This window comes from Melospiza melodia, chromosome 11, assembly GCF_035770615.1.
Source record: "Melospiza melodia melodia isolate bMelMel2 chromosome 11, bMelMel2.pri, whole genome shotgun sequence".
Lineage (NCBI taxonomy): Eukaryota > Metazoa > Chordata > Aves > Passeriformes > Passerellidae > Melospiza > Melospiza melodia.
The window spans coordinates 16,820,491-16,845,000 of NC_086204.1; the positions used below are offsets into that span (position 1 = coordinate 16,820,491).

At 40.7% G+C, this 24,510-nt stretch overlaps 2 long non-coding RNA genes across 7 annotated transcripts in view; both read left to right on the forward strand.

Annotated features, from left to right (window-relative positions):
• The window catches only part of LOC134423094 (uncharacterized), a 453,551-nt gene extending 448,443 nt beyond the window's left edge, over positions 1–5,108 (forward strand). For 4 of the 5 annotated variants that reach the window (XR_010028998.1, XR_010028997.1, XR_010029001.1 and 1 more), the window contains 2 exons: positions 56–1,462; positions 3,255–5,108. This is a non-coding gene — a long non-coding RNA (uncharacterized LOC134423094). The remainder of the gene's footprint in view (positions 1–55; positions 1,463–3,254) is intronic. The other variant, XR_010028999.1, reaches the window with a different exon arrangement.
• A 20-nt stretch (positions 5,109–5,128) lies between these two features.
• Positions 5,129–24,510, forward strand: part of LOC134423095 (uncharacterized) — a 29,496-nt gene continuing 10,114 nt past the window's right edge. Inside the window, exons 1-5 of one of the 2 annotated variants that reach the window (XR_010029002.1) lie at positions 5,129–6,728; positions 13,306–13,416; positions 20,794–20,898; positions 22,279–22,386; positions 22,587–22,783. This is a non-coding gene — a long non-coding RNA (uncharacterized LOC134423095). The remainder of the gene's footprint in view (positions 6,729–13,305; positions 13,417–20,793; positions 20,899–22,278; positions 22,387–22,586; positions 22,784–24,510) is intronic. The other variant, XR_010029003.1, reaches the window with a different exon arrangement.

Genomic DNA, 24,510 nt, shown 5'->3' on the forward strand with positions numbered 1-24,510 from the left:
ATTAGAATCTAACCCAGATGACACATTTTATTCATGTGGTTTGCTTTCCGTCTAGATACCTGATGTATTACTTCATCAGCAAATTCAACAAGGCCAAGATGTCTTCATTTTCCTTCAAAGCAAGAGCTGTAAGAGCAGTGTGGTGGAGGTATTGGTCTTCTGTGGCCAGGCAGTGAGAGCCCATCGACAGCTGTGATGAGCAGAGCAGACACGGGAGACAGGAGGCAGCTGAAGCCAAAGAGGACCCACGCCTGGAGCTGTGTCTGTGTGATTGGAGCAGAGAGAGGCCAGGACCCAAGGAAATCCCAGCAGCAAGGGAAAAAAACAGATTGACTCTCAGTGACTCATTTAGCTCCTGGATTGGACAGATCTCTCCCCTGCTGGCAATTTGGCTGAGCATCAATGGACAGATACCAGGATGAATAGCTTAAAATAATTAGGGGTTGGGAATTTGCAAAACTGCTAGCCATCCAATTCTTTACTGTGCAATGTGAGGCAGAAAAAAGAAATTACATTTAGGTTATTAAATATTAAGTCAGTGGATTTACTTCCATTTGGTGCAGAACAGGAAACTGGCTAAAATTCAACATTTATATCATTGTGTTGATGGTCTGTTTATCACTGAGCAAGTAAGTGCTTTTTGGCAGGTCAAGCTCTTTGACACATGGGGCAAATGCGTGCTTAATTTCTCCCAAACAGAAGAATTAATATAATAATAATTAACACAGATGAGAACAGAATTAAAATCAAGTACAGTCAGGAGTTTAGTTTAATGCGAGGTGTCTCACATTTTAGATGTTCTGGGGCCAGATTTTTCCTGTTGAAGATAGCAAGGGTTTTGCCTTTGGCACTTCTGGGAGCTGAAGTGCGCCTTACATGTAAAGAGACAGGATTCCCTGTACTTTCTATTAAGTGCACAAAACCAGAAGCAACAGGCTCATTTAGTATCAGTAAAGGTCAGTTAAAATTATAGAGACATCCTTTGGAGTAAATCCTCTGTCTTGCATTTGCATATTTATGAATTAGAGATTACAACAGGCTATTTCATTTATTAGAGCAGCACTGCTATAGTTAATAGTCTGTCAGTACTTCCATTATAAACCCCGTTTTTCAGTGTTTAATATCTCAGCCATTTAAAATCACATCAGGAAGCAAGTCAGTCTTATGTTGCTGGCCAGGTGCAATTTTTTGTTATGGATTACTTTCAATAATGAAATACTGCTCATCATATATGCAAATGAGCCACAGCATTTCTGTTGGAGGGACATAGGAAGGTGTGTAGTTTCATTGTGGCTTTGTTTTTCTTTAGGAAAGAAGGGAAAAGAGGAATTTGACCAATCATGTCAACTGTGGCCTTATGTTTGAAGAAGAGTTTTTCAAGCAACTGCTCTCAGAGGCAAGGCTGGTTCTCAGTGGGAAATCAGGTTGCTGTTTGCTTTCCAGTGGTGACCAAGGTAAACAGGTGAGGATGGTTACCCTGTCCCTCTGATGTTTCTTGTCTACCAGTCATGGGTGAAGCACCCCAGACAAGAAAGCAGTGAACAAAAAAGAGCCTTTAGAAGTAACAGGAGTCCCAATTACAAATTCAGAAATCTGGCCTCTTTTTAAGTGTCTGCCAGCAGCAAAGAAGTGCAGTACTGTCCTGACTTTATTGCTGATATTTGGGGTAGAGGGATTGCTAAGGCTTAAGGGGTAGTTATGAAGCAACTTGTACATGTCCCTAAACTGAACAATGTCATTTATTCCAGCAGTCTCACATCACTCTCCTTCCAAACAGCCCCACTTTGCTTTTATAGAAGTTCACTAGAAAGTAACTGCCTGGCAAGGGCAAATGTTCAGACTAAAATACCAATTTTTAACTTGCTAGGGCAGCAAAAAGTTACTCTTCAGTGTAGCTGAAAGAAGCTGCTCTTGCGCTATAACCTTTTGCCCTATGAAAAAGAGAAACAGTCCAAACAGAAACTCCAGGGGAGTGGTTAGTTTTCAAGGTCTTGAAAATCATTTGCTGCCTCAGTAACTGACAAGTTAGAAATCAAATTCATGAAGAGAAAAAAAATTAAGCTTCGTGCAAAATATCTTTTGCTCTTTTGCCTCACAAATGCAGTTGGAGGTGGGAACATAGTCCATATTTTCCATCTTTCTCACCATGAATGTCTGTGTGCACAACTGAGGGTTCCAGGGAAACTAGCAATGGTAGGCCAGAAACACTCTGAAACATCATATTCAATCCAATTGGTACATTGCAGCTAATCAACCTGTGCCCTAGGCAAGACCCAGGGCTTGGCCTCTGTGCCACCTTCTGTAAATTTTGGCTGAATTAAGATTAACAACAGGTTTAGAAGTTACATTACACAAACACTTTTTTAAGCACATGCAAGATATGATTGCAACAAAAAGTCTCTGATCTTAAATCCCCCAAATCCAAATGGTGAGCCAGACTTCTCATCCAGTCTCTCATCAACATCATGAGAACCAAGAGACCAGATCAAGGCACTCCACTCAGGCTTATGGAAAATCTGTTCCAGATCCAAGTGGCAAGGGTTAATCAGTAGTGCTTTCTTAAAACAACAGTATTTGGGATATTTTGTAACTAATTGCTAAGTAAAAGTCCATTTTCCAGACTCCTTCCAGAATTCCCATTGTAAAAAACAGTCTTCCTTCCCTAGGCACATCACAGTGCCGTTTCAGCCAAAAATTATCTCTGGTCATGATAAGTGATCATAACTCAAAAGGAGGCAGACTACAGAAATTTTAACTCTTTTGAATACAAAATTACTTCAACAGTTTTATTTAAAAGGTATAATTTAAAGTAAGGGGGAGAGGGGTCTGCCAAACATGTAGAAAATGTCATACATTTTAAAATGAAGTATGAAATATTACCTGCTATTTGCTAGAAACTCTGTCCAGGCTCAGTAAGCTATTTGGACAGGATTGTTTACTGAATATATCTGTTATTCTTTGTCTTTAATTTGCAGTGACATAAAATCTTGCACAACTGACTTGAGTGCATCATTAAATGCTAAAAATACTAATTATTATGTAATTAGTCAACAGGATGTGTGTAATTGTGCAATACCAGCATTCCTGGGTGTGGTTAAGTACATAGGTAGAATGCCAACAGTCATCTAGATGTAGTATTATAAAATTACACAGCAACATACACCCTGGGTGGATACTCTAATTATATTTTACATTTAAACAATAGCTACATTAGCAAAATGGAACTTATTATTTTTAAAAATATCTTCCCACAGGCATGGATCATAGTACGTGACGGTAATAACATTGCCCAAACAGAGTATCTTCCATCTCCCAAGGGACTCAGTCTTCTTCATAAACATACAAATAGGAGACAGAAACCAGGCATAAAGAGCCCTTCATTCACTCATGGCATAAAACCACCCCAAAACAGACATGTGACAATTGCTGAATCATGCACTGGAATAACTGAAGGCAGAGAACCACCAGGAAAGACTTTCTACCTCATGAAGAATCACATGAGATTAACCAGAAATGTGACTAGAACTGTGATATTTTTATGACTTACCAGACATTAGGGCAATCCTTAAACCATGGTGAAAACAGATCCACACAGTGAATCAGATCATTCTTTGAACTTAGCCAGGAAGATCTAGGTTACAGCCACCAAATGTCTTGAGCATTTGAGTTAATTCTGATCTCTGCTAAGATTTACTGTGAATGTGGTGTGAAAGTCTGCTGCACTCCCAGCCAAAACCTCCCTGCCTGCTCATCCCTCATTCCTCCTGTGCTACATCTGTAGTAACTGACGAGTATGAATGTCACTGGGGCCAGCACTACAGAGATGGTAACTTACGCAGTATAGACAGAAAACATGGCACACAGTACTTACTCTTTTTTGATATGGTTTCAAGGTGAGAAACCCAGGAGAAGAATGGAAAGGTGAAAATTCCAACACCAAAAAGAAACCAAACCAAAGAGCCCTACGCTGTGACTCATCATTAATGTAAAATGTCAGAGCCTAAAGCTCTGCTTTTTTCATGTGCCTGGATGCAGAAGGGTGAGGTGCCCTCTGAGGATGATTTTATCTTTTACTTTTGAGTCTGAAGATCTTGAATGTGGTTTGGCAAGTTCATAAAAATACTGTGATGAAGTTGAGTTGAGTTGCCATCTGGAAATGATGCATACAGAGATGTAAGAAAGCTTGAGGAGAAAACTGCAAATGCTGGAAGAAGAATCAGCAATGCACATGAATGAGGTTAAAAATTGCAGACAATTAGCTACAAGATGACTCCTACTAAATAAATCATCAAAGACTTGACTACTGCTTCCAGGTTTCTACTGCGATATTAGCTCATTGGAACAGTCAAAAAGATGTTAATTTGGCCAAAGTTTTAGAAATGTGCTATTCTTGTTTGAATTAACAAATCAACCAACAAGGCCAATCTATACTGTCTTGCCAAGGCTATAAAGCTTCTAGGGAAGCTATTATATTTAATGCTCAGGATCTAGGGCCCCATGATATGCAAAATAAGCCTCTTTATGTTAAATGAGAGCTGAGCAGGGAAGAAAACCTGATCTTGTCATGGAATTTCACATCTTGTTCCAGCATTCAGGAAAGTGCTTTGGATGTCCAATTTAATAGAGGAGCACAATTTTTTTTCCCTGTATGCCTCCACAGACCAGGCCTTGCTCTGTTCTCATTTAGTTTAATCCAAGACTCAAAGTAAAAAGAAAATATTCCAATTGCTCCCAATAGGCATCCAATCAATCTTGTGCAATGGTTTTACTTAAATGTAAATTCAGTGCTAAGGTCCTCCCAGGAAAAAGAGAGGTAAGTGATATGAGTCTGCACACAAACTTTCCACCCTCCTGTTATTTGCTGCTGATAGAACCTATCCTTTGGCTTGGCAAAAACTTCTTAATTTGTCTGGTCTATCTGCAGGGTTGACTGGTGTAAAAAAAATGCTCACCTCGACCTTCTTTATTGCTACATCGAGCCAGCTCACTACAGTTGTACTCTTTTCTACTGCTTGAGATTTACTTGTGTCCCTGGTGTGTTGTGATAAGCCTCTGAATGGCAGTGCTGTGAAGGTTTTGCTCTTCCCAAAGACTCTCCTGAGGTTCAGTGAAGGCAAGTAGGGTTTGCTTGGGTTTAAAGGTAAATTGTATATGTCACTATAATAAAAGGGAAATATGCAAAGTGTTGGTTGAATTTAATAGGAATTTGGAATGTTTGACTTGTCACAAGGCCAGTTAGTATTATGTGGACTTCTGACATTGCTCATAGCAGGAGCACCTCACCCCATGGTGAGTGCCGGGTCAAGGCCTAGTTGTCACATGCATGCAATTTAAACCATCTTCAGAATTAGTCTTAAGTCTTACTATCACTTAGTAGTATAAAATTAGAAACATGATCTGAAAAACACTAGAGAGAAATAGTGAAGTTTTGCACATCAAAAAGGCTAATTAGAAACTCTTTTCTTTTATAACAAATAAGCCAAGCATATTGACATTAATTATAGGAAATACTCAAGGTTTGGAATAATCTATTGAAGAGCACAGATGTATACCAAATCCTGTGTAAATGAGTATGTGCAACTGTTCTTCAGGTAACACATTTAATTATAAAATAAGCTGTGTGTTCAGGGTTTTTTTAAGGGGTAGAACATCATAAATTAGGTTTCTCTCTCTTCCTTGCTCTTACTCAACACAGTGAGATAGTTATATCTGTTCATCACAGCCTAACAAGCATTCCAGGGGCTTGGAGCAGATTCTTCCTGTACCTGAAGTAGTAGTAGTTCTGTTTGCTTTTGTACTAGTAATTCTGTAGGTGTTCTGTCAGCTTTACTGGAATTGGATCACTGTAACTAGCAGCAGACTTTGTTCTCAGGTGGTAAAATTCCTTTGGTTTCAAAAAAGCCAATGGAATTCATAACTGCTTTTGTATTTTTCAATCTGTGTCCTGGAGCTGACTAGTGGCATTGGTTTCTTAAAAAAATACTATGACTACGATTTGCTACATTGCCCATTAGTTTTGCCAGTAGAGACTTTTAACAACCCTGTGAAGAAAATTTCACATATCCCTTCTTTTACCCTGTCTGGCTGCAAAGAAATCCTCTTAACTTTTGATAGCTTTACTTCATGGGGAAAAGGTTCTTCTCTGTCGTGGCCATGACAGGTGGGCTCAGCAGGCTGAATCACTCCTCCTCAAATGCTCCTTTCATCTTACTCACTGCCTCCATACAGATGAAAGATGCTGTGCTTTCCAGGTCAAATCTCATTAATGAATCTCCCAAATACTTGTCTAAGCATACTCCTTAAATTAGATGAGATGTCTACCTGCACTGTGGCCATTGTAGATTTTCACCCTGCTGGGACTGGTAAACTTCCTGAAGCCTGCTCCACAATCTCCTCACCATCCTGCAAATGCCAGGGTTTAGCACTTTTGCTCTTAGAAACACCCATCTGCAAGGGCATATGTTGGTAGGGAATTGGTTGCTCTCTCCCATCACTAGTAGAGAATATTGATGTTGCCATTGCTGGTTCAACTTCTTTAATTCTCCTAATTTTCCTAACAATTGTCTTAACATTTCACAGGTGTGTCCAGAGCTACTGTGTCAGCAAAAGTTCTAAAAAGCTCATGGTGAAGCTCATGCTTTCACCTCTCAGATTCAAGCTGATTAAAGGGTTTGAGGAAAGTGCCGTGGGCAATGAAGAACAATGAAGATCATTTAGATGAGCTGCAGGTATCATTTCAGATTGCTAAAAAGTAGGAAAAAATAAGTGTACTCTAACATTAAAACAGTAATCTCTATATAGCCTCAAGAATTGTCAACAACTGGCCTCCAGTCTAGCTTGAAGATTTTGGTAATCTCACCACATGCTGCCCAAGTCTGAACAAGATTGCCTAGGCCACAGACTTGAGTATCTGGCCTGTTCTTACACTTCTGCTTGTGAACATCCACTACTGGCAATTATTAGTCATAAAATATTGGAATAGTTGGATTTTTTTCAGCCTTGTATTCTTGATCTTAGGTTTTTATGTTTCCCTCATTTTTAGTGAGTCTGAAAAGGAGACAGCTTCTGTCCTAATTGCACTATGATAAGGAAAACCAGCAGATTTTACTGACCCTGGTCACCCAAGGGCATCCTTTTACAAGGAGACACCTCTGACACATGGATCCATGTTGACTGACATGATAGATGCAGCACTTGTAAAAGAAACCAGCTTGGAGTTGCATATCATTTAGTGGCAACTAAATGCAGAAAAGAGTTGCAAGAGTGGGAGCAACAGGAGATTGTCAGTTGGTTGTGAAGTCAGAATAAAAGTTTTAAATATAATTTCATCTATTTGAGAGGCAGATGGCTCTGTTAGTAACTATTCCTTACATATAGATCAGACTTCTAAAGTCTGCTTTGGATAAAAGTATATAAAAAACCTGAACCCATGAGCTTTTGCCTTCAATGTGCAGTCAGTAGATTAGAAGGAAAAGGAGCTGTTACACCTGTGAAATTAAATTTGACTCAAAGATAGTTTAGGATGATGATGAAGGTGAAAGTTCAAAATATAGTGTGATATCTGTACAAAGTGTATTGACCTGCTGTCTAACTTTTTTGTTCTTGCTTGAAATCTAAAATTTGGTTTCAAATAAAAATCACTTCCTACCAGCTCATATAATACAAGTATATTATTGAATTCTGACTGAGGCAGTGTTGCTCAGAGATGGGGGCCCAGTCCTGGCCTTGTGGCATGGGGTCAGGAGCATTTTGCAGGATGTGCCAGTTTCCAGACCACAGGCAATTCTGACTTTAGGGAAAAGTGAAGGAGGTGGACACCTACCCTACAGAGAGATTACAGGCAGCAAAAAAGCCAAGTCACCAATGAAAATTTTCTACTTCTTTCTAGTACTACTGGTCTTCTGATGAAATTTTCAAAATTTGGGATGAGTGACAAATTTTTCAGCAAATCCAAGGGAACCAAAATAGGGATGGTCAGCTTAGCAAGAGAAACCAAGGCACCAGGTAAGATGACAGCCTTGTGGGAGAAGAGATGGAGGGGCAAGGCGAGGGAAGAAGGCAGGCCAGCTCATGGAGGGGATCTGACTGCAGCAGGGTGTGCAGGGGAGGGAGAGACTGCTGCCTGTCAGAATATAGAACTGGTGCTGAGGGGTAGGTGCTGGAATCATCTGTCTGAAAAGAGAAGGGCAGAGAAGGAGAGCAGCAAAACTTTGGGGTTGGCATTGTGGGTGGCAGGGGGAAGAACAGGGCTCCTTCTGCACCCACCCTGCTTCTAGGTAGAAGCTAGCTGGCTACAGCTCCAGGAATGAGGGGGGTTCATTGTCTCTGAGTTCATGACATTTTTTTAAAAAAAGGGCAGAGAAGACTAAATCTCTTACTGCTTGACTGGGCAAACAGGAGCTTAACAATGAAGGGAAAGTCTTTCTACCTTCCCCCAAAAGCAGCTGTCTTCAGCCAAAGGCTTTACCTGGGGCTTTTCTGGAGGCCACCTCTGCCCTGTGGGTGACATCCCTGTCTCTGCTTGAGCCTGGCAGGGCAGTGAGAGTGCCAAGCACCTCTGAGCCATGAGGGGGATATTGAGGAAGGAGGGAGCTTTGTGCCAGTTAATTAGCAGCACTTTGGTGGTTTCTGCAGCCCACTGTAACCTTCATAAGACCTGCAGTGAAGGAGAGATATTTGGGGATATATGGTTGAGGCTGGAAGTCAATTTATTTGAGCTCTTCTTTCTTTGAGCATTGAGTTCATTGTTCTTCCAGCTCCCTTTAGAGACCATGCCATCAGCTGTCCAGGCTGGGCAGCCCAGAGTCAAAAGGAAAGGAGCCTTTTGCCCATCAATGTCACATAAATCAGAGGCCAAATCTGTAAAATGTGAGAAAATGAGAGATTCGATTATCCATATGGATCACTCTGGATTTATTCCAGATTGCTTCATTAATAGCAATCAAACACATCACTTTAATGGATTTTTTATCCTCAAAATTATGATCATGGGGAATTTGTTCTGGCTATTGGTTTTGAAAAGGCTTTTGATTCTCTTCAATAGCCTTAACTTATTTCAGATTTAGGTAACAGTAGGATTTGGTCTTAAATATGTTAGATAGGTCAATCTCCTTTATTCAAATCCACTGTTATGTTAAAACTAATGACCACAGTTTGAAGATGATTTATATACTGAGGCTTAGACATGAGAGTCTTTTTTCTCTGATACTTTTGCTGTTACAGAGGAGCCTTTGTTTTGGGAGAAGTCACTGTTTTTAAGGGAAAAGTCAGTGATGTTTTCAATTTTGCCCTTAGTTGGAGGATATGTTATTTTTTTAATGAAGATTTTCTTTAATGAAGATTATGCTGGAAGTCACTGAATGATGATCATGTTTCTTCTTTGTTAATTGGGGTAAAACTCTTAAAGCCATTAGGTGATTTAAATGTAGCTCTATTTGAGCAATATCCTTTATTGGATCCCCCATTATCCTTTAAACATCTTGGTGTGCAAGGGGATAAAATTAGAATGAATTTGTTTGCTTTAAATTGCCAGCCTCTGCTTGATAAAACTATTAGCTATTTAGCTAATTGGGCTGCTCTTCCATTATCATTAATTGGCAGAATTGATACAATTAAAATGGGGGGTTTATCCAAAGTGTATGTGTTTTTTCCTAGGTATTCCTATCAAGTTTCCTATCATGTTCAGGGAGTCTTACATTCTGCAATTAGTTTTGTTTTCAAGGTTAGAGGTAAATTCAAGATTGATTTTGAAACTCTGCAGCTTCTTACAGAGTCAGCTGGACTGACTCCTGCTAACTTTGTTGTTATTTTTATTTGCCTCGGTGCAAGGTATTTGGTGATTTAGGCAATGCCCAGCGTTACTGGGCTGTGGGGAGGTGCAACCACCGACTGGGCACACCCGCTTTGCAGAGGGTCAGGGCGAGGCTTGTCCCAGCCTGTGCCCAGCAAAGTGCTAACCATCCATTATTCCCTGGCCCTCCGAGTATTTTAAACAGCCAGAACTTTTAAGCACACAAGCCCAGTGACGTCAATCAGCTTACTCATAGTAGTAAAGTTAAACAAAGGCTGCCCTTGGTTGGGGCTGTAGTAATCATCGCCTTGTCAGTTTGGGGCTCCCACTGAATCCATTGCAAAACAGCACTTTTGCCTTCCACCTTGGCTGCTCTCAGCTGGGGCTGCCCTCCCTGGGAGCAGGGAAGGACGCTGGGTTTGGAGCAGTCGCTCTGCCAATCCAATCCCTGTGTCGTGTGTCCAAAGCCTTGAGAAACTGCAGCCTCAGCTCCTGCCATCCCTGGTGGACATGCCATCCCTTTTAGGCTGCTAGTGCAAATCCTGCTTCTCCCTTCGAACGCTGTGATTCATGTCAGCCATTAGCTCAAATAAATGAATGGGCTGAAGGAAAATTAAAACCAAATCACGCTTCTGTCAAAGGGAGGTCTCGTTGACAAGCAGGGCTTCTATTGCCAGAATCAGTCATCTGGGTCTGCCTTTTGCACCAGAGACTAAGAAAACCAGAGGATGATTAATTGGGCAGGACCAGGAGGATGTTGCCCCTCCCCTAGAGCTGACCAGTGGGAGCAGTTTCTAAGTCACACCATGAGGGCAATAGTTACATCACTGACCACCACTGTTATCACTGCTTCACTTTCACCACCATTTTATGTGGTACTGGGGTACCACATCTGTTCCTCACCACCCAAACATGCCTTTTAACTGTGATTTTCTTTACCTTATCTTGCAAGCCATGTAGAGCTGGGTCTATTGCCTTTTAAAGATGCTTAAAATAATTTCTATCTAGAATACAAAATAGTTTTGTGCAAAATAATTATTTAAAATGTTTTGTCCTTAAAATATGTGTAAATAATATATCTTTTTAACTAAAAAATAATCAGGCTCTTTTCTGTAGGCATGATCCGGTACATGTGTAACATGTTTGAACAGTGGAGCAAACTTGATGCAATGCTGCCCTTCTCAATTTATTTGAGTCATTGTCATTTTAGACTCTACCAAAGTCATTTCATGAAACACATCATGCTTCATGGGTTAATCCTGATTTAGCTGTGACGCTTTGCTTTTGGGTATTATCTAAATTGTTTTGCCCATCTCTTCTTCATTCATTTTGTCTGTCATGAATATCATTCTACATGGATTTCACTCATACATTTATTTGTATTTAAATTATGCATCTCTTTAAGGAGATAGACCCATCAAGGGATACAGTACCTGATGGCACAAAGAATGAGGCATTGTTTACTTTTGCATAAAAAGCCACAAAGATGGAGCACACAGTTTATAGGATACTAATGAATTATTTGGATGGTTGATCTTAAGTCAGAGTCAATCCAGCTAAGCTTGGTAGCCAATGCATTTGAAATGTAATGAATAATAGTCCACGAGCCAAATATATTGCAGGTCTAGCTTGCATGGATTGGCCCTTATTGACAACCTTATTGAGGCACTTTGCTCTGAGTGGCTGGGGAAGTGCCTCATCACAGGCTCACAGGCTGCCTTCGTGCCACTCCAGGGACAGAGGCTGGCCTGCTGCTCCAGGCCTTGCACACTCCTGGGGAGACAGAGAGCACCTGAGCCTCTGGGGCCACAACCTGGCACGTTCCATGAGCTCTGAATGAATTCACTGGAATGAAAGTCACCTTGGGCTGAGGGGCCCATTGCAGCTCCTTTAGGAAGAGTGAGTACTCCCACAGTGCAGATAGAAATCCCACACTGCCACAGACTCCCCATGACTCAGGGAAAAGGAGCAGGGAGCAGAAACAGAACCTTACAATGAGGGTTCTACCTCACAGCACCAAATGCACTGATCCTGTATTTCTGAATAAATTGCAGTAAATAAGGAGAGCATCACACTGGGTAAAACTCAAGTGAAGGAGATGAGTATCAAGCCCAGGTAGAGCAGAGGAGCCCCAGTGCAGGAGCCAGTCCTCCCAGTTCAACCTTTAAGGTATATTAGGGCTAAAACCTCCTTGATGGTGGTGTTGCTGTTGATTTCCTTCCATATCGGCTCTGAATTTGGCTTATTGTCACCAGTAAAGAGTCCAGAATAGGGGACATCCTGGGTTAAAACATTACTGTGGCATGCAATGCCTCCTCCTCATTTGAAAGTAGAGATATAACTCTGTATGTCATTAACTAAGACAATAATAAATTAATCCAATAGCCAAGTAATAGTGCTGTAATGCTTTCATGTATGAATTGGAATGTGAATACTGAGCTTTTCATTTCATGGTTGAAAAATACATGAGTTGACCCAAATATTAATTTCTGTATTTCAATCATTTACATATTATGGGTCAATAATCATTTCTTGCACAAATGACTTTTCAAATGAGAAGCAGTATATTGTAATGGTCTATCATATTTACAAACATCCCATTGTTTTCCTAACTTAGTATTTAAAATATACTGAACAAGATATTGTTTGCCAAATACAATACAAAACTGGGTCATGTAAAATTCAGATACTATTTTCTTCTACTCTTATCCATAATTTATAATATTCATAAACCGTGGAGTGGCAGGCCTCTGCCCCTGGCTGGCCCACTCCCCCACTTTGGAATGGCCATAGTTTTCCAGCAATGGTTTAGGAGACCTGACACCTCTTTCTGCTCTTTCCTGACCTTAAAAATCTCACCCCTTTGAGCAGCAATCCCTCTGAAGACCCAGCACTGTCAGAAGAATTAATGGTGGGGGTTTTGAGAAGTTTAATACTTCCCAAGATTTCTTTACAGCATGCAATGACATCCAACAAAATGCCCAGGATGCCTTTTTTCAATTACTTTGCAAAGCTAAAATAGTATAAATAATCCTGGGTTTTGCTTACTGGTCTTGAACTTAGTCCATCATTTTGGGCTGTTCATTGTTTCATCATATTCTACCCCTTTATTAGCCAACATATCCCACAGAAACCTTTTGTCTTAGAGTAAATGTGTTCAAGTGTTCAAGTACTGAATTAATCAGGGACTAGTGCAACATATATATGCTGCCCAGCAAGATGAATTTACACATCTGCTTTTCCCCCTAATTATAATTCCAGAGGTTGAATGTCAACAGCATATGGGTATATCCTCAAAGAGGCATGCAAACACACATACAGGCACACACACTGTACATTAATCTCTCTTGGCTTATCTGTTGCTGTCTTTAATTTGTATACTTCAAAATTGAGTGGTGAGGTCATTTATTAGACTCTTTCTGTGAATTTTATGTAGTGATAAGAAAGCAGTAACATGCAATTTGTTTTTATAGGACTCACTTTTGTAAGTATGATCTAATGTTTTCTTCCTTTAGCTGAACAGTGAGGAAGAGGTGATTTCAGAGCTAACTAAGAGTTAACTGGCTACGTTTCAACTGTCACCATTGTCTTAAATCTACATAGAGAGTGGAGAGAGCCAGAGAGGTGTAAGTACAGCAGGACACTGGGAAAAAATCATTTGTAAGTAGAAATTTCTCCTCAGAGCAAATTTTTCCAGTTTGTCTTGATTTTTTCTTTCCCTATTTTTTAAACACAACGTGTGATGGAGACGATTGTTATTATCCAAAGGACCTGACTTGCTGGCTCACTGCATCTCTGTTTATGAAATGCCATAACAAAAGTGAGCTCACGCTTGTGTGCTTCCAATGCGTGATGTTCCTGTGTGCCAGATGGGCACTTTCATGACTGTATGAGCGTGGATTATTTCATTTCCTACATCTGGGACTCCAAATGGCTGCACAGAATGCCACAGGAGAGAGGAACAGATCTTCAGCTGGGGAAACCTACCTTCACAGAGGAACCAGCTACATCAGAGGGGACGAGGCAGAAAAGCCCCGAGTGATATCTGAAAGTTCACATAAATCAGGGCCATAAGGGAAACCTTTAGAACCAGGAACAAGACAAAAATAAACAATAACTAATGTTGGATGTCAGCTGTGCAGAGGGGGGAGGGAAAATAAACCATAAGCAGTTTCTTGTCTGGCCACAGAAGATGTGTTTGGAATGCTGTTTTGTATTTCAGCTCAGAAACTCTGCTGTGACCTTCAGATATTGCTGGGTATTACAAGTTCTACAGATAGCCAGAGAGAAATATTCCAAGGAGAGATGGCATACACTGTGCCATACTAGTTAATGTTGTGTGTATTGCTCACAGCCCATCCCGAACTGTGACCAGGCAGCCTTGTTAAAACAGTGTGGAATCCTACAGTAATAGTCAGGAATGCTAGTTAGTCATAATGTTGTTGCAGGATTTGGGATAATTAGTTGTTTTTTTGTAGCATGAGAGTGCTTTCTTTTCTTTTTTTTTTTTTTTTTTAAGCTCAAAACAACGAGAGCAGATCCTCAGTATAGTGAGGATCTGGCTCACTATACTTTTGCAGAGTATGTTGCGTTTCAGAGCCAGCAAACAGGAGGAGATGATGAGAAGAATTAGCTGTAGCAGAAAAAAAACTATAGTTAAATCAGTGACTTTCTTAAGATGAAAGAGAGCAAACACCCAAAAGAGAGCAAATGAAAAAAGTCATGAACAAAAAGAAAGTAAGAGCTTGTGACACAAAGTAAGAAAAATAAACAGCAGTTGATTTAACTATTTTGCATAAGATATTTACAAACCACAGCATATTACTGTTTGCTTTATGCATTTTCACATCCTGCTCAGTTTAAAGCAGTAATTTTCTGCAAGGACAACAGAGGGAAAAAAAATGCTTTACACTGCTTATATTAATTATATTTTTTCATTACCCGTCATGTTTTCTACAGGCTTGTGTATTATTACTGTAAAATGTAATGAAACAGAAAAAGAAAAAAAGAATGGACTTCTGGGAAATTTTCCAATTCTTGAAATGCAATGTTAATTGAGTGCTATTTTTAGGTCATCACAGATAGAACTGAACCCATTGCCATCAGAGCACAGAATGGGGACAGCCCAGGTGCAACACAAACTGGGTGAGGGAATCAGTTTCTACTAATGGAGAAAAGGAGAGAAACTAACTCTCCAGAGGGGTGGGTTTGGGGCAGTTTCTATTTCTTGATGTAAAGTTCTCAAAGCAGACATGAAAGGGAAGGGTGCAAGGCTGGCAGGGATCCAGGACCCACCATGCCCAACCATGGTCACTCGTGAAGGAGATCCACTGACTCCTGAATCAGGAGGGCAGAGCAAATGAGAGGCTCTGTCTGGTTTTGTGGCTGACTTTCAGCTCTGGGAGGGAGGGCACTCTGAAAGCCGACATGAAATAAAGTCTCCCAAAATGTATCAGAAATCCCTTTAATTTATAGATCTCTTAAAAGGCTGCCAAAAAATCAATTATTTTAATTTGTATATAGTGCAGCCATGAACTGATTCAAGTTCTTTTGAAGTATTTTTAAACAGTCATTGCACAAAGGCTGTTTCTTCCTCTTTCCCATATGCAAAAAAAATTGAATTGAAAATCAGAATTTCTCACAATCACTTTAATTGGAAGAATAGTGCAATTCACATGGGATTCTGCAAGCAAATCTGAGTCCCCCCACTCAGTCTATTAACTGGGTAACTTTACTGTCAGTCCCAAGAATCAGTGTAGCTCTACTGCTCCCTTTATTATCTGCATTTTCTCCCAAAGAGTGTAGGGAAACTGAGTCCATAATGGGAAATTGGCACTTGGGAGTGGTTGGAGATTCCCTTTGGAACAGAAATGGAAAATCATCAGTGTGCACTTACCAAGGCCAAAATCAGAGAATCACAGAATCTGCTGGGTTGAAAGGATCATCAAGTCCAACTCCTGTCTCTGCACACAACATTCCCAAGAGTCACATTCTTGTTGCAAATCAAGAAAGAAATCCTGCTCCTTCTGACTCTGCTTGTCCTGCCTCCAGCTGTGGTGCCAGCATTTGGACTTCATTTAGTCAAGCCAAGTGGCCCCAGCCTGTTGCAGCCTCACTATGGGCCTTAGCTCATTATTGGCTTGTCAGCAATAATACTTCATCAAGACCAATCTGAAAGCTGGCAGCTACCCCTACATTTGTATCTCACCATGACAGACCCCTTTTTACGTTTAGATTAGAGTTATTCCTCTTTGCTAGGAAATTGATCTGGATCCACAGCCCTCTGATTGGGAGTCACAATATTTTTCCATAAAGGACCCAGTTTTGTTCTTTCAGAATGATTTGTTTTTCCTTAGCACCCAAAGTTGTTCTTAAAGGCTGCAGTCCAAAAACAGCAGGGCTCTTTTGCAGGCCAGAGCAGGTAAACTTTTCTTGTAGCAGGATGGCAGGAGCAAGTGTTGAAGAGCAAAGGGAGCCATGAAGCCACAAAGTCTCCTGAAGCATGGGCAGCCTGACCCAAGCCAGCTGGATCCCACTACAGCACCCCTAGGGAATAGCTCCTGTGTGAGCCAGCCCCCGCACTGCTCCAGCTGCTGAGGAAAGGGCAATAAATTTGTTAATTCCAAGTAAACTCATTGCATAAATCAGGAAGTCAGTATTCCAATGGCAATTCAGACTTGAGATAATGTCTGAAGAGACAAGCAGTCACTGGCTTCCAAGGGAATTTTGCCATATCTTTCACCAGTGCAAGGATTTAATCTATGGGAGTTTTCATTTTTTTCAATTTGATTAGTTGACACCTGTCCTCTAATGAAAGACAACACAGTGCACCTGAAGAATTGTTGTAATAAGCTGGTCAAGGAGACTTTGCAGGATGGACCTGAGGAGGCTGACTGGATCAATAGGTGGGATTTCATCAGAGAGAAGGGGTTCAAATATCACTTTGAAAATTTCACTTCAATGTGTTCATTTTCTGTTTCAGCTGTGTTGGGAATGGCCTGTAGATTCAAACTGTGACTCAGAGCAGGAGAAATAAGGAGCCATTAATTCTTACTAAAAAACCGCTATTCCAGGCCATAGCCCTAACATAAATGAATTTGGCATGTTCAGAGTGAACCATCACTTCCATGATTAAATCAAGGGATATAAATTCAGCTTTGGTCAGATGAGGCCTCAAGCTTACAGACCATGCATCAAATGTTTATTATTGCTGTTACTATTAGTGCTTTCAAAGAGTTCAGTTGTCTTGATCCAAGGAAACAGTAGACAGCAGTGCTTAAATATGTTTCAGGCTCTGGGTTTTTTTCAAAAACCCTTATGCTTTCAACTGCCAATGACAACATGGAGCCTAGAAGCTTTAAAAGGCTGAAGTAGGTACTGATCTGTGTTCAAGGGAGCTCAAATATCTGTGGAAATCTGCCTCTAATTTATTCAGCAGCCCTGTCATTCTGGGTCACATTAGGGACCATGACCACTTCACCTGGCACTACTCTGCAAACTCTGCTCCTCTGCAGGGCTGTGGGTAAAACAGGAAGAAAGATGTGTGAGGGTTCTCAGCTAAGAGGAAGATGCCATAAACAATAATGTGTTAGCCAGAATGTTAGAAGAGGCCATTTTATACATCAGATGAAGAACTCAATTAGCTGGGGTAATTACAGTTTCTAATTTAAAGGTTTTTGCAGCTTATGAAGCTTCCCACCCTTCTTCTCAGCCTCTGTGTTGTCCCTGCTGAGGATCTGCCCTGCTGCAGGTGAAGCCCATCCAGGCAGCATGGCCTGCATGCACGGGCTGGAAGGCTTTGGCTGCTGCAGTATTGGCACCCAACTCACATCACAGCCAGGATGACTCAGACGCTAAACTGACTGTCCATGCTCACACATGAGCCTTTGAAAAGAAAATGTATATGGACCAGCTCCTGAATACTTCTGTAGATGTGCCAGCACATGACCTGCATGGTCCCCTTGCAGTCCTACTTAGAGTAAATTTGCGAGTAGGCAGTGTTCTCACCCAAGAGGATGGACATTTGTCATCTAATTGATTAAATCTGTGTTATCCAAGAGGGTGTTCCCAGCCAAACAGTGAAATGCTTCTAAAGCATTCCAAAACAAATCGCAGAATGACCTGTGCTGCACCCACACAGAGCTGCTCTGACCCTGCGCTCCTGCCAGTCTGGGAAGTAATGTGGGCTTCAGAGCAATCCGCTCTGGGCATCAGGGATTTTGTAATAACAGAAAAAGGTGGCTAACTCTCCACTCCCTTTTCCTGGTTGTATGGTGTGAAATGCTGCTGAAGCCAGTGGAGTTGCACTGCTATGAAACCAGATACAACAGAGCAGGTAAATATCTCGATATATCTAATATTGATAAAGTTCATACTGTCAATGCCAACAGAGTCCAGAGCAGCACTGGCCTCTTGGATTTGCCTCAGTAGATTGCACCTTAGCACTATTATTTTCATCAGGTTTTTGTTACTTTGTCATCTTTCTAGGCATCATCAGAATAATATCATCATCTCCCAACTCCTGAAACCCAGGCGTATCCCTCTAAGTTTTGGGGTTGGGATAAAGAGTACCGTGTTTAAATTATATCCTTTGAAATGGGGCACTTTGCACAAAAGGCCTACCAAGTTCCCATTAGAAGAGTTAGTTGAAGACTGGGGGACTGGAAACACTGGCTGCAGCTAATTTCTTTTTTTCTATTTATTAACCCACTTTGTCCAAACACTGTGAACATTTGGTGCATTTAGTTCTAAATATGTCAAATTCTCCGTTAGGGAAAAATTTCAGAAACCTAAATCATCTCTTAAGATCAAATTCATTGCTGAGCTCAAAATTACTCTTCTCTACACAAATAAACCACACACGCATACTTGTGTGCTTTGTCTGCACTGCAGGAATTGTCCTGGGATAGCACTGTGCTGTCTGTGGAGCCCTGCTAAAAAGCCTGGCTTTCTGATAATGAGAGAGAGCTGCAAATATTAACACATCATTGTGGGCAGTGGGAAGCAAGAATGATTATCCCAGAATTTAACAAATCTAAAAATAAATTGCCTTCATTTTCACCTATTGCACACTGATGGGGGTAAAGCAACTTTAATTAGTGTAACAGGACAATAGCAATGGAATTGGCTTGGTCACAAGATTTTTGCAGGATGACACTGATGGTATTACTATCCAACTTCAAAGATTTGGAAAGATGTAGCTGCTAACACTGGAGAATAGAAACCTGTTTTTCATCAGCTAGGCTGGCCTGACAAATTAAGTCTGTGGAGTCATTAGATTAAGATAAGAGCTTATCTCCTAGACTGACATTTATTCAGAGGTTTTTATGCTGCTCAGCTAGTAATTAGTGCAGTTGAATTTTTAACACTGCTTTGTCCAGTCATTTGACAAATTTGAAGTATATACAGTTTTGATTTAAAAAAAAAATCCAAGAATACAATATTATTAGCTTGGAAGTGTTTTAAGAAGGGTTGAGATGATGCTAAAAATCTTCAAGGAGGTCAGAAGTGCTTCTGCTGTTGACTCATTTCCATACACAGATTAAGAGGCTCCATAAGCTAAATTTTTAGGCACTAAGCAGCAGATATCTGTAGCAAATCTGTAATTTTTTTCATGCCCTTCCATTTTGTAATTCTGCTGCTTTAGAGGGGCAGGAATATGGTGCAGGCTGTGGTCCTGCTCATTAATGCTTGTCTGCCTCCTTCATCATTCAGGTTAGGATTTCATGTGGGGGCAGTTTCAAAAGGAATCTTCTCTCATTTGGCTGATTTCATGGAATAAGATTTATTTTTCCTGTCCTAATTTTCTTGTAATAACAGATGGATTGTTTCACAGTAAACCAATGCATTACTTTTGGACCCATGTTTTTAAATTGCTTTTGACTAACATGTATCACTTTTTTTAAACAGTTCATTTTGAGTAACTGAAGATCAGAATTGGATTAATAATTAGTGATTAAATGGATGATTATTTGTTTATGAGCTTTGACAGGTTTGTTACAGCTACATCTTGTTACAGCATTTGTTTAGTCCAAAGTGCAGCCATCTCAGCATCTATGGTTGTTACCTTTAGGGAAACACAGACTAGAGGAGTTCATGGTAGTAAATTGTGGTTCATCCAACTGCTTTACAAAAAAAACAGCAGTTTTTGTGAACTGGCTTTCACAAAAACAACAACAGAAAAGACCACTGCTTTACATTTTATACCATACTGCCAAGACTCCTGAACTCTGTGGACTCAGGGCTGTCAGCTGCAGAGGGTGACACAGGGCCAGGGCCATCAGCTGCAGAGAGTGACACATTGTCACTCAGCTGCACTCCTGAGCTGGAAGCAGCAGTGGTAGAATAGGACACAGGCTCTCAGGCTGACTGGGACCAGGATCTGCATGCTGGTTTTCCATGTCCCTTTCTGCAGGTTTTCATGGCATTTCTATAACCCCAAAGCATGAGAGGTTATACAACAGGTTTTCTGTGGTTGGAATGCCATGAATGGGAAGTAAGGCATGAGTCAGGGGGTTATTTCAGATCTTTGTACAGCCAGGAATGAAACCCTGCTGCTCTCTACTTTCTGAGCCAAACCCTTGACCTAGACCTGCCCTGACTCCTGTTTCAATGCAGATGGTTTCAGCCCTCTGTGTCTGCTAAGGCCCTTGATACTTCCCATTGGATATCTGAAACCCTATATATTTTGTATATATTTCATATGTGTGTAAAATTCAAGCTGTGTGGCAACCTCTGCCATTGGATATCCCACCATGCCTGGTCTGTAGGTGAGATCTCAGCTTGTGGTCAGGAGTGTCTAGAGGGAGAGATGGAGACAATATTTTTGCTTATAAAGTCGCTCATAAATGGAAAGAAATTTGCATCAAGCTGAACCACTTGCATCAATCCCCCAAAAGCTTGAAGTACCGTTTTGCTGTCTAAATTTTAGCTGTTAATGCTGCCTTTGCTGTCAACCAGGTCAAAAATCCTGCATAATTCCCTGTATCTATCTCACTTCCCAGCAGAGAGAAATGAAACCCCTTCCTGGACCTTGGATGAGCGTAAGGGAAAGACCCACTTTCTGAAGCCTCTAGGGAGGAACATGGCCTCAACAGAGGGAGAAGGAGGTATTTAAATTCAAGCTTCCCCAGATTTGTGGCAGCAGCATCCCCATTTTCCTATATTGTTTTACTTTCTTCTGTTGTGCATTGCTGCAGAAGCTGGGTATTCTCAGCACTACCCTGGCAAGCTTCATCTGTTGAGCCTTTAGACTGAAGGGGAAAAGTTGCCATCACCCAGACACACCAACAGAACCAAAGAAAGACTTAACCTCTGGGACAAAACCCCAGCTATGTGAAACTATTAACATCTCCTTTTGATGGGCTGGAGCTTACAGCACAGAGGTGTCTTGATGTTGTCTGTCACAGCTGTCTATCAATAGTGCTGGCTCATGGGGCAGTTCTGTGGCCCCACAGCCTTTTCAGACCTACCCTGCTGCCACCATCCTCCTGTAGTTCCATGAGACATAGCACTAACTTGCCCTTTTGCCTTTGGCCAACAATGTAAAGAGGATTGCTGCTTGATGGTGCACATAAATAAATTAATAGTCTTTGTTCTGGCCAAAGTGTCTTGAGTCTGAGACCTTCACTGGCCCCACACAGAAAGCCAAGGATTGACAGAAGCACTAGCAAAAGAGAAGTTCAAACAGGTCAAGGGAAGGGGCATTGCAGACTAATAAAACCTGTTACTACACAGAGAACTTTGCTCAGCTTCTGATGTCAGAAAAGACAGCCTAGACTGGCAGGTAAATCTCCCTGAAAATAGCAGAAATCAAGGTTAGGCCAACATATTTATCCCAGGTTACTTAGTAAATATGGAAATACTGTAAAAAGAGAGTTGGAGATTTTACAGAAGGAAGGTGTCATTGAATGGCAATAACAGTACAACCAGGCTTTACTCTGCCCTCCATTTTTCAGTGTCCCGTTCTCAGGTTGATGGTCAAGGTCAGATAGATGAGAGAGAATTTTTTCTGAAGTTTCTAGTGTTACTAATAAATTTTTAAAATTATAATAAAGGGCAATAACTTTTTTTAACTAGCAAATACATTTTTAGTGTCACCAGAAAATGGTGCCTGTGAACTTGGATGTTACTCTGATTTTTTATGATTGCTTTTGGCTTCTAAGTTTGGTGCAAGGGGTAGTCATGTCACAGAAAAAAATATGCTTGCCCTTTTTAACTAAATTCCATGGGCTGAAATTTATCCATGGTAAATGTTTCACAATGTAGTAAGTTATGCATGAGATTCCACACAAACATCCTTTATTCTCAGAAATTAAGGGGAGCACTCAGTAGCACAAGTACATGGTATAGCCATCCAATTGTTTGTGTTTTCCCCAGGAATTCAACACTTTTCACAAATAATTACTCTGCAGTTCCATAACACAAATGCTGTGACCCTCCAGGACAACCACAAAGGTAGGGTAAACAGCTCTCGTTCTATTTTATAGGTACTTAGCACTTACGAAATGCAAGCTCAGGGCAGGCTGTGAGGAACATCTACACTTAGAGAAGTCTTTCTGGAAAGCCAGTGGAAATCATTTGCTCAAATATTAGTGGTAAGTCAAGAGGTCAGTGGTCAATGCAGCTGTTGGGTTGGTGGGTTCCCTTGCCCCATGTTAAAATCCCTCTGCAATAGCCCAGCCTCTCCCCAGTTTGTTTTTCTGTTGTATGTTATTCATTAAACGCTTTGCTGTGACATGCCATTGCCAGTGTGCCAAATCCTGAGCAAATCATATCCTCTGTTCTTCTGTTGCAGATTTGTGAGATAATCTATTATAGATTAATCATTTCAGTCTTATGGTACAATGTCAAAAATAAATTTGGGTTATGAAGCTGGACGGGAGCCACTTGGGGGTCGTGTGTTCTCACCGACACTCCTTATTTGACTTTGAAAACAGTGTCATGACGAGATTTTTGAAGCTGATTGTTACCCCATGGAATCCAAATCACAAGGTAAAAAATGCTGTGGAGTAAGTTTTCATCTTCACAAATATCAGCTCAATGTTGAACTGTAAACGATTTTCAAGCTATTGCCTTCCCTCTTCTCACAACATGAAACATATCTGGGCTGATCCATTACATCTCTTTAGAATATAAGATGGCAGAAAAATAAACAGAATAAGATAAAAGCCAACCCCTTTTAAGGACTGAATATCTGCTGGAGGTGGAGGTATCCAACACAGAAAAATAATACAGGCCAGGAACACAGCCAAATATACTGTAAGAAAATATTAATTTGCTTAATTTAAAATATTCTCTAACATTTCATAAAATCCCAAGTGTTGAACAGTGAGTAATTTGTCTAATACTGCAGTTCTTTTCCCCTCCTAGCTGAATCACAGTAAGTCCTTGGTGTCTCCAAACCAGATCAGGGGTTAGTGCATACAGAGTCACTCTCCTCCTTAGCTTCTTGGTCTCTTCTGCAGGACAGGAAGATCCACAATCCTCTCTGAATTAGGTATGAACTGAGAAATGAGACATTTAGTTCTATCTGTGCTGCCATGTACCATCCACCTAGACAGCAAGGCTTTATCCTGCCATCAGTTATTGAATGCAGACCTACAGTGACTTCATGACATGCTTTACCTTCTGAGGCATGGCAGAATATTGTGGGGAATACAAGGAATGGAAAAGCACTGTTTTTGTTACAGTTTCTTTTGCTTGTGTGCAAGTAAATCAAACCAGACTCCATGCTGAGTGATATATCATATAACCCTTCAATGTGATATGTATCCAACAATTTGTTTTTCACTATGGTAGCTTTTCACAATCCATAAGTCAGATGGAAGGTAGAGAGATTTCCTAGCTTGAAATGCAAAGTGATTTTTTTTTCAAGATCTGCTAGGGATTTTTTTTCCCTACCAAGAACAGTTACTGAAGAATACAGATGAAAATATGTGCCAGAGCATATTCACTAATGATTTACTCAAAATATGTGCCAGAGCATATTCACTACTGATTTACTCAAAAGATATGATGGCATCCAGAGTCCCTTACAGAGTTCTTCTGAGCAATTAATGCATTAGAAGTGTGCATTCAAGCAAAATAAGACTCTAGCAATAAGATAACCAACAGAAGAAAATTACTAACATAGTGCTGATCTGAATTGGTGTGAGTGTATCCATCCATAGGTCTCCAGCCAAGACCTATCTTTTGTATTCAGTGGGTAATTATGGTCATATTTCCAGCTCACAGAATATTCTTGGACCCACAGGGATCATCAAGTCAAACTCTCAAGTGAATGGCCCATATGGGGGTTGAACCTTGGTATTATTAGCACCATGTGCAGCATCATGTGCTAAAAAGCTGGATGTCTGACCCTAGTTAGAGGACATAGATAAATGGATAGCATGTCAAAAAGAAATTATGCCTTTAAAATATCATTAGAACATTGATATGATTGGTGAATCATAACAGTATGTTGCTTAAAAAGTGATGGGCAGAAAACCTCAAAATACATGCTAATTGAGCCTGAAAAGGAATTTTCTTTCCTTGCTTTCCCAGCAAAGGCAATCCTATCCCACCAGCTCTGTTCACTCAGCCTCTCAAAGGCCAATTCCTGTGTGAACACTCATTTCCCTTGGGAACAAGGATAAGAACCAAATTTATGCTCAGCACCAATATGACACGGGTCAAAGGATAAGCTAGGTCTAATCTAGCACCCAGGCTTATATCACAGG